The sequence below is a fragment of the Leptidea sinapis genome, chromosome 34 (assembly GCF_905404315.1).
Source record: "Leptidea sinapis chromosome 34, ilLepSina1.1, whole genome shotgun sequence".
Lineage (NCBI taxonomy): Eukaryota > Metazoa > Arthropoda > Insecta > Lepidoptera > Pieridae > Leptidea > Leptidea sinapis.
The window spans coordinates 9,144,311-9,155,536 of record NC_066298.1 but is presented as its reverse complement, the minus strand read 5'-3'; positions in this window follow the sequence as shown (position 1 = coordinate 9,155,536).

The following is an 11,226-nucleotide window of genomic DNA, read 5'->3' as shown; positions in this document are numbered from 1 at the left end:
TGCAAATGATTATTTACCCCATTTTGCCACCTGTCAACAAAGGACTTGATAGAAAAAATAAGAATCCTTATCCATAATTTTCCATTTAAATTATTAAAACTTTCGTGAGTCATTATTAAATTATTTATTAATACGGCTTCACTCACGTTTTTGTCGGTATCGATACCGACTAGTTTTGGACCATTCGGAAGTCCTTCATCAGGGTGAGTGTGATGGGTTCGCGATAACGTCCCACCTCTAACTGCGGACTTGGGCTCGTAGTGCGCGACTGGCCAGCGCAGAGGGTGCGGGATGCGCCGGTGATTACGAGCACGGTATCACTGACACTGTGTCACTATTTGTGTTCATGGATGCACAGAATGTACCCACAATGTCCACTACGTGATGATGACGATACATGATGATCATTTATAAATAGTCTTTCCAATAAAAGGCTATTATTCTATTTGTACTATACAGTTAACTAGAGTTCCACAATTTTAGATTTTATATCCACTCGAATAGGCATACAAATAGTCTACAAAGAAAAATCCAATAATAAAATTGTTATTTACAGAGCCTTGCTTAGCAATCACCAGTAGAAAAAGGCGTAATAACAAAAGACAACATCCTGATATTATTTTTCTTTTCAATTTAAGACTTACTTAAGCCGGTATTGTGTCAAAGCTATTGTTATAAAATACGCAATAAGATGCTACGTCAGGTCATAGCTCTGATAAAAGGTTATACATACAGATTAGGAGATTAAAGAACACAACGGTTCGAATCCGCTTTATATCGTCGTGTTAAAGATAAAATCGAGCTATTCTAAATATATTCATACACATGTTACATTTAAGCTCTATAATCAATTGTAGTATATTATATTGAATGAAATTTTTGAGTTGGTGCTCTTTATTCTTAAAGTTCTATATATTATATATGTACAAATTTTGCAGTATGATTTCCCATTATGAATGAAGTTTATTTGACGTATTTTTTTATGAAAATAAAGGACGAGACAAGCTGGACGTTCAGCTGATGGTAACTGATAAGCCCTGCCCATTAAAATGCAGTGCCGCTCAGGATTCTTGAAAGACCCAAACATTCTGACTGACTCTTCCGGCACTAGAACTGCACTCGTCACCTTGAGACATAAGATGTTAAGTCTCATTTACCCACTAATTTCACTAGCTACGGCGAAGTCCGAAAGACAGTAATGCTTTCATATTATGGCGCCGTTGTTGTACCTAACCATAATCTAGCCGGCATCCTGTGCAAAGGAGCCTCCCACTGGTGTATGCTAATGAGATAAATAAACCGGCTCTTATAAACAAAAGTACGCGGCAAGAATCTTTGTCACAAGTTATAAGAGTAAATCACTGTCTGAGTTCTTGGGCGGAAATATGCCAGGAACAATTTTAGTATATTTTAAGTATTTTTAACCAGCTTCAAAAAAGGAGGAGGTTCTCAATTCGATGGTATTTTTTTTAATATGTTTGTTATCTCAGAACTTTCGATTGGGTGAACCGATATTAATGATTCTTGTTTTATTTGAAAGTTGGTGCTTCCCGTGAGTTCATTTTCATTTTAATTTGATCTAGTTCTGACGATATAATCAATGAGAAAACCATATAAATCTTAAATATGCATTAAGTATATGCGCCACAAATAGACGAATTCGATGATTCTTTTTTTATTTGAAAGGATGTATTTCAAGTGTTGTTTGATGAGAGTTTGGTTAGGTCTATGGTATCTATGACAAAATAATGGAAATTTTTAATTCTTACGAGCAAATTAATGATACTCTACCGAATCTTTTATATATTTATTTTATTTATATATATTTATATTTTCTTTTTATATATATATATATATATATTTATATATTTATTATATTTAAGTCACCTACCGTAATGTTGTTATCGTCAAGTAATTATGAAGTAGTTGAATATTATGATCAATGGAACTCTTTAACGGCTTACAGTGTTATTTATGGCAGAATTTCTGTCTGTACTAAAATTACAATGCGCTTACGTTCGTATCTGCATTGCAACATGAGGCAACCGTCTATTTCTGCGCTCTTCACAAGTCTCTTTTGAAATTATCCTCTGTATCCTCTGTTGAGAGAGGCGTTTCTCCGACTTCATTTGTTTCATTTAAATGATGCTGTCTCATGAGCAGCATAGAAAAATAAGTTAGTGAACTTCAGATTTACTGAAAATCATTTATAATAGTCTTGCGCACCCCGGACAGCTCGATCCATTTGACCGCGTGCGACGCAGAGCAAATGTCGGGGACCCACTGCTCTGTGAACGGCTGGATCACATAGCGTTGCTTCGAGACGTCGCTTCAGTGTGTAACCGCATTTATCAAGGGGCACTCCCCTTTCTCAAGAGCTGTTTCACCTGATTCCTGCCGCCGAATTCCACCTTCGCACGACACGCCACAAATATGGCTATCATCCCCACCATCTGGATTTGTGGCGGTCCTCCACAGTGCGGTTTGCAAGGAGCTTTCTTCCACGTACTACATAGCTGTGAAATGAGCTTCCTTGTGCGGGGTTTCCGTAACCTACCTTCGAAAAAAGCGCATACACCATCCTTATAAGCGGGCCTGTGGTTCCTCGGATGTTGCAATAGAATGTGGGTGATGGTGATCACTTAACACCAGGTACCCATACTTTCGATTTTCCTCCTTTACCATAAAAAAAATTACCAAAAAAACAACCAACTCAAAAAATCTATTCCAAAATATTAAAATGTTCACTAAAAAGTAAAAAAATAATTGCGTATTCTTCTACAACTTAAAATAACAATAATTGTAACTGCATTATAATGATCATTATAGAATGTAGAATTAGGAATAGATTTTTAAAAATTTATTGTTATTTATAGAATAATTTATTATTTTCAAGACCTTACACATGTTAATCTTAATATATGTCTGAAAAACACGGTTAGTAAGAAAGTAGACTATGAAATTATACAATGGATTTCAAACGATATAGTTTGACCATGAGATATTATAGCGAATTATAATACGACAAACGAGGGTTAATTGGCGCGAGTATAATCCAATGATTTACGACCGATTCCATTTTGTATCCGGCTCGTTGAACGTTTTAACTCATCAAAGATGACCGGGGGATTTGAAACGTGCTCGTTGGATCCGCTCTGTATATTTTATAATTATATTTACTTTTATACTGCTTTGTGAGCGAGTGACCGTATATATTTATCAAAGACATAATTTAAGCACTTTTGGCACAATATTATATTAATGTTAAACAACCAATTCCACCAGCTGCATATAACGAGAAGAATTGTTAAGAATCTAAAATATATTATTTGATATCAAAAGTAAAATATAAATTAATTCGAAAAGAATTCATGATATTTTCTACCATGGTAGTAACCGCGTCAACTTTTATATTCGCTGGTTTATATTATAATCTTTTAATTTAGCTCGTTTAATTTATTTTAGATATAAAGACATATTTTAATCACCTAAAAATATTATTAGAGCAATCAAAACTTACTTTAGTCTCTTAAAAGAGTATAGTATTAACCAAAACTTTTAAAATAAAATTATCAGTGACTAATACACACACTTATCAACCTCGAAACTTAACCTAATAATTTTTATTGGAAAAGAAATCAAATGAGTAAAGTAATGTATACTTATAGAGAGTATGTACAAATAGTACAATGAGATACTATCGATATACAAACAAACATATAATATGATCCTTTATTACAATACATCGGTGTTAAACAGTATATTTGTAGACACATGGAAAGCAGAAATACTAGTAATTTTTATTGAAAATAAGTGGAACAACTAAAGAGGTAATATTAGCTTTGCCCTAACTCAGATTTAAGAATTCTAACAAAAAAAAAATTGTAAGCCAGTATACCCCCACTGAAAACCTTCTAAACTGATAGTAACTGAGAGTATAATATACTTACACGCACACAAACACACTCGAACACTCGAACACAAACACACACACACACACATTATTTTACTAGTAATATACAAGTTTAATCAGTACAGGTGTGTAATGTTTTAGTAATTGTGATCCTTATATCTAGGGGTGAGGTCCTGGTGATGTGTAATACAAGGTTAACCTACTTCAGACACCAGCTCCTCACAAAATACCAGCTGTTCAAAATGTAACACTACTGTACTGTTTAAGCTATAAGATCTTTGTGAGGAGAAAATAAATAGATATTTATTATTATTATTTCAGTCGCGTAAAGACTTAAGGAATCTTAATGAAATTTTGGAAAACTGTATAGGAATGAAATATTCTTGTTGGAGTGTTTTATTTGTACACTAAGCTTTTATTAGCAACCTATATGAGTCATTTTGATCTATCCGAACGTAACCCGAGAGGAGCGAGCTCGAATCCCATATCTTCCATAAATTTTAGTACAAAATAAATTTGTTTTCTGATCTAGGATTAAAACAAAGGAAAATGCACTCAAGACCGTTACGATGGAAAAATTTCCGATAATTTTCCACAGACAGGTTTTTTTTTTTTTATAAAAATAAGGGACGACACGAGCAGGACGTTCATCTGATGATAATTGAGTAATCTGATTGATCTGATGAAAAAGATTGGTAATGAGTTTCTTGCTACTTATTCTCATTAGCTCAACCCTTTATGAAGTATCGGAAGATTCAATAAGAAAAAAAATGTTTTTTATTTGACATTCATAAGTGTATTTATGTGACCTACATGGATAAAGTGATTTTGATATTTTTTGATACGCCCTGCCCATTACAGTGCAGTGCCGCTCAGGATTCTTGAAAACCCAAAAGTTTTGAGTGGCACTACAATTGCGCTCATCACTTTGAGATATTGATGTTGAGTCTCATTTGCCCAGTAATTTCACTAGCTACGGCGCCCTTCAGACCGAAACACAATAATGCTTACACATTACTGCATCACGGCAGAAATAAGCGCCGGTGTGGTACCCATAATCTAGCCGACATCCTGTGCATAGAAGGATTTTTATTTATATTTATCATGAAAATAAAAGTGTAAATAATATGAATAGGTATTAATTTATTTTATAAAACGCGCAATAAAAGGAAATATTTACAACTCTGAACACAAAGAGTTCACAATAAAACATTTCAATATCGCTCGCCGGTTTGTTCATTTCAAAATCCAATTTAAACGATCTTTATGAAATAGTATTATGTGGGCATAGAAGGACGCCTATTATAAATCCATCAAAGCATTTTAATACAATTCTTTTGTTTAACGTTCTTTATCCAATTTGGCTCAAATTACCTTTTTAGGAAAATTGCTGAAAATCGCGAAATGATTACTTGTTAAAATTTTAATGATTGAAAAGTACGATCCTTAGAATTCCTTTAGAATATTACGTTTTTCTTGTTACATATTCTGATAGTAGTAATAAGCATGAAATACTAAGGTTTATAAAAAAAAACTTGTGCTTTATGCCTCCCACTTTAACAGTCAAACGCATGCCAATTGCAGATTAATATTCTAGTCCATTTTCTGTATTTATCAAATATAAATATTTTTATTCAAAATAGGATTTTAAATTCAAGTTTCTCGCGCTTCGCTGTAGCGGACGGACGTGTGTCGAGTGCTGTAAAAATAAGTTGCGTTTATTTTACTGTACCTACAATATATCTACCAGCTGAGCGTATTACAATGCCGAATATACAACGCACACCCAACAAAGAGACAAACAAATGTTATGGGTCAGACTCAAGTATATCGGGAAAACAGGATAAGCAAGTTTCTATGGCTAAATGGGTAAATATGAGACAGCCAAAAAAGAAGCGAAGTAAGGAAGATACGGATTCAGACTCGAGTACCATATCGGCCGATCCGATAAGGTATAAAAGCTGTCATCCAACCGATGCTCTGAGTGAAACTTTAAAAATGATCAAAGATGAAATGAAAAGCATGAACAGCATGCTAGCCTCAATGAAAGAAGAACAAGACACTCGTTTTTTAAGTCTACAGTCAGAAATGGCTGACATAAAAAGCCAAATAAGTGAATTTAAAAATACGAACGTCGAAATTGAAAAATCCTTGGAGTACCTGCATTCTAAAACTGAGGAAATGGAAACTTTAAATCAAAAATGTGCCAAAGTGACAAAAAATGTGAGAGTAGAATGAAAGATATTATACAAAAAAATATTCACCTCGAGAAATGTAATAACGTGATGGAAGAACGGCTTGGAGCTCTTGAGCAAAACTAAAACAAAATTTAGAAATAGTGAATTTGAAAAAAATTAGTGATGAAAGTGTAATGCAGCAAACTATAAAAATTGCACAGAACCTGAAACTCGGCACAAGTGACATTGAAAATGCCTGGAGAGTGGGTGGCGAAAAAAACTTACGATCGAAAATAATAATTAGATTTAAAACAACAGCTGGCCGTAGTGAATGGTTAAAATGCCGTAAAACACCAATAACTATGCACACTTTGTACAACAATAATGACAACACACGAATCTATATTAATGAGCATCTGACCTATCAAAAGCATCTTTTGTTTTATACCACGAAACAAAAACTTAAAGCAATTTACAAGTTTATATGGATTCAAGAAGGTCGTATATTGATAAGAAAAGATGTAAATGATAAGAAGATATTCCAAGTGCGTTGTGAAAGTGATATTAATACTTATTTGCTGGAAAACTCACAAAAGTAAGGTATTTATTTTTGTCCACGCATTTATCTAAATTAGACAGTTATATTTATTATATACCCTATAAAAGTAAAAGTAATTATTACAATGGATATTGAATTAAACGATTTTTATGTTTCAAATTATACAAAATTGCAAAATTGGCAAGAAAATATACAAAAAGCGAATTTGGCATTACATATTGTTCATATGTGTGCTCCCTACGTAAACATTACAACGAGCTATTAATGTTATTAAACCCTTGCCTATCTAGCCTAGACGTTATATGTTTATCGGAGGTAAATATTAGAAAAGACGAAACATGCATGTACAATATAGATGGTTATACTATGTATTCGAACACAAGACAGAATAGAAGAGGAGGGGGTATTGTCATGTATATAAAAAATAATATTCAATTTCTACCTGAAACCGTGCATTGTTCATCGTTTGAAACTATATACGGACAAATAACTATTAGCGAATCTTGTTATAATACAAAATTAATGGTCATATACAGACCACCGAACATGAACAAAAACAAATTCATTACGGAAATCAGAAGAACACTTCACCGTACTTCTACACTTAAAAATATTATTCTAGTTGGTGACTGCAATATTAACATCCTTCAAAGCGAGCTAAACTCGACCGCAAATGAATACTTAAACACATTATCGGAACTAGGCTTACAATGTGGCATACAAGATGTGACTCGAGAAGCTATTGTTGCGGGTCGCCGGCAGGCGTCCTGCCTCGACCACATATTTGTGCGGAATGCAACAGCCGCTTCACTGCACTCATATACTGTAATGAGTAAGGTGGCCGATCACTATTTAATTGGACTTATGGTCGAAGTTCCGAAACAGGTTTTCAACACGACAGCTCCTTATCTTGTTTACAATAACAAAGAAATAGCACGCAAAATACAGGATGTTCAGTGGTTAGAACTGCTACAGTGTAATAATAGTACCGAAATATATCATAAAATAAGTGAAATCTTTTGTGAAATATATGACTCTTCAAAAATGCATACCAACAATAGAAAAAAACGTGAAACTAAGGAATGGGTTACCAAGGAGCTGAAAAATATGATGGAATACAGAGATTTACTTTTTAGGCAATGGAAAGCTAAACCAGATAACAATCTACTTAGACTTAAGTATAATAAATATAGATATAAATTACAGAAAGCCATAAATGTCGCTAAAGATAATCAAAGAAAAAAATCAATTGAATGCTGTAAGGGTGATATGCGTAAAAAATGGAAAGAAATAAACAGCTGGCTAGGTAAGAACAATTTATCTGTAGATAGTGTAATAGAAAAATATATGGGTAAAAATGAAACACCCAAAACTATATGTAATAAAATCTGTGATACTTTCACAAATGAAATAGATAAAATAAAACATAAATGTCAGCACAAGTTTTTAGACAGGCAAACATATATTAAGGAATCCAACATTAGTTTTAGATACCAAAAAGTCAATTATCAATTAGATTGCAATAAGGCGCCAGGCTCGGATGGTATAAGGGTTCGGGATATTAAATTAATTAAAAAAGACATATCTCAGGTTATAGCGCATTTTATCAATCTAAGCATTAAGAAAGGAATGTACCCAGAAGAGTTAAAACTGTCATTAATTAGACCAATTTACAAACAAGGACTACATACAGACTATACAAATTACAGACCCATTGCAATCCTAAACACAATAAATAAAATTACAGAAAAAGTCATTGTCGGCCAATTAGTAGCATTTCTGGAAAATAATAATATTATATCGAACATACAACATGGTTTCAGACCAAATAGAAGTACAACAACAGCGCTTACTTCTTTTACTAATGATGTTAATACTTATTTAAACGAAAAACAATTGGTGGTACCTATTTTTATAGATTTTAAAAAGGCTTTTGACACGCTGGAGCACGACGCCTTATTGCAGTCTATGGATGAATGCGAGGGCCTATTAAAATCTGGTTCCAAAACTATTTCAAAAACAGGCTACTTAAAGTAAATGTCCTTGGAGCAGAGAGTGATCCAGGTACAGTATTAAATGGTGTTCCAACTGGCTCCATATTTGGTCCGATAGGATATAGTATTCATGTGAACAGTATGAGCAAAGTTATAAAAAATTGTAAAGCATATATGTATGCTGATGACACATGTTTATTGTATAGTAGTAGAGACCCAAATCTTATTCAAATCATATTGCAACAAGATTTTAATAATATTAATAAATGGGCACATGACAATGGAATTATTATTAATATGGAAAAGACAAAATGTATGTCTATATTCTCACCATATAGTCAATATAAAGATATTAAAATTAAAATAATACGACATAGTTAATCTTGCTTGCATAATTCCTCACAAATATGTCAATGTAGTCAGTTGGAACAGGTAACGTCGTATAAATATCTAGGGCTCATTGTTGATAAAAATTTCTCATGGAATGCACATGTTAACTCAGTATGTTTGAAACTCCGCACAGTATTTGGTAAAATTTATCACTTAAAGTCATCGGTGAGTAAAAATATTTTGAACACCCTGTATCACTCTTTGGTCGAGGCAACAATTAGTTACGGATTGAGTAACTATGGACTAACTTTTACTACGAATAAAAATAAAATCAAAACTTTGCAAATAAGAACATTAAAGCTCTTAGTGAACAGAAATATAAAAAACTAACTTAACAGGAACTATGAACGCTTGTTTAAAATATGTAATATTATTCCAATTGATAAAAAGGTAAAATTATTAACGTTAATCGAACAATATCGAGATATAAATAAATTTGTAGTACAGAGAGTGCATACCTACTCAACTCGGCTATCTAACAAAAACAAGCTAGTGGTACCTAAAATATGTAATTATTACGGTATGCGTAGCATGCAATGGGTAATACCTACATTAATAAATGAATTAACTACCCATATAGCGTCACAATTGTCGAATTGTAAAACAAAAAATCAGGTGAAAAACTTATTGCGAAAGTTCTACTTAGCACAATGTCCATAATAAATAGACTTAAGAAATACTGCTTGGGACTTTTAAATTGTCACACACAAAAACATAATATTGATTTGATAATTTGCGAAACACGAGAATTACTGCCGACAAACTGCTGCGCAGTTTGGCAGAATAATATGTATACATCGCTTTGTAATGTTGTATCAGAAATAAATGGTTTAAAAAAAAATATATATTTTATTGAAAGTAAAGCAATGACCCACTCGAAAATGCCCCAGACCTGAGAAAAACAATGAGGCGTAAGAAACTCAGCGGGCTTTTTTGAATAAAATTTCGTTACAATAAAGTTTAGTAATTAAAATGCCTGATGCCTGGTCGCTCTATTTCCAATCTGTGGTATCATTATGAAAGTGATTTATGTTATAGCTATCATCACCACGTAAGCGTTTTTAAAAAAGGCTTTTGTATTTAAATAATATTCTATAAAGTAAAGTATAAGGATATGATAAGTATATTGGATTGACACTCAATAAACACTTAACATGGAAATCACACCTAATAAATATAAAAAACAAACTTTCATCACTAGTAGGCTCTCTACACAAAATAGTTCGGTGTATTCCAAAACAAGCTCGACTATTGATATATAATGTCCTAGTTAAGCCACACTTACTCTACCTCATAGAAATATGGGGTAATGCAGGTAAGACTAATATAAAACCAATCCAAACGCTACAAAACCGAATAATAAAAATTTTTCATAATTATGACTACTTAACTCCTACAGAAACTATTTACAAAGAAACGAAACTATTGAACATTACTAAACTTTACAACTACTACACATGCATACTTATATATAAGATAACTCATAGACTCATTCACTCAAATACAACATTCACAACAAAACACAATACCAACAAATATGTATTACGTCGCGCCAGACACCTTGTATTACCTAGTATTAGAACCAACTATGGTAAAAATAATATAACATTTGCAGGAGCACAGCTATACAATAAGCTACCGAAAACTGTTACAGAAGCGACTTCACTCAACATCTTCAAAAAAAGGCTGCTATATCACTTACAAAGCAATGAATAAAAACATCTTATCATTATAACAATAAACTATATCTTGTAACTTGCACCACCGCCTTAAAAAACCGGAAAGCAGCAATGAGCAAATTCGCCTCTCACTCACTGATTTTATGTTCTCATGTAAGTGACGACAGTCTTAATGAGAAATTAAAGTTCTTTAAACCGATTCTATACTTCTTTATAGTTGAATATAAATTAAAAATTATTATTCACCTGGGATCCAATAATCTCCAAGATAACAAGCAAAACTATTCATATCAAAAAAGGAGATGACACTATCATTAAGTTTTCCCAAACTCATCTGTCTAACAGCAAATACGGCAACAGCAATATAGCATAACATAACTAGCTGACCCGGCAAACGTTGTTTTGCCATATAAAGTATAATTCACGCGATAGTTTTATAAGTAATAAAATATTGCCTATATTTCAAATCAAATCAAATCAAAATATTTTATTGCAAGTCACATTTTACAGTAGG